We start from the raw sequence: 558 nt of genomic DNA on the forward strand, positions 1-558 counted from the left end.
AGTGGTTGAAAAATGGGTTTTAATGACTCCAACCTAAGTGTATGTAAACTTCCGACTTCAACTGTAGATCACTGGTTCTGTTCTCTCTTCATCACATCACACCAGCCTCTCTGGTGTGTAGAAATCCCCAGGGTGACTATGTACCCTGATGAAGGAGAACGGCATTCAGACAGCCTACTCTTTATTGTGCTGCGTTGGAGTCAAGCTCAATGGCACTTTAAACGCTTAATTTCGCCCTGAACTGCCTGTAACCACAACTAACAGCTAACAGCTGCTCTACACCACCATGACGTAAGAGGGCTCTAATTGGTTCAGACAGCCAGTCTATTGTGCCCCCCCCCCGCCCCCGGTGTTTATTTCTAACATCTTAAACAGAGTTCCATCACACAGTGAGTGAGTGTGTCTACGTGTTTGTGTGAGTGTTTGTGTGTGCACGTTTGTGGATTTGACAGGGAAGGCGTGCAAAGAGAACTGGATGTCATCAAGACTTCTCTTTGTCATGAATAACACAATGTGAACGGAAGCAGAAAAAAGGAGAGATTTTGGAAAGCTTGGAAA

This window comes from Salmo salar, chromosome 17 (assembly GCF_965601325.2).
Source record: "Salmo salar chromosome 17, fSalSal1, whole genome shotgun sequence".
NCBI lineage: Eukaryota > Metazoa > Chordata > Actinopteri > Salmoniformes > Salmonidae > Salmo > Salmo salar.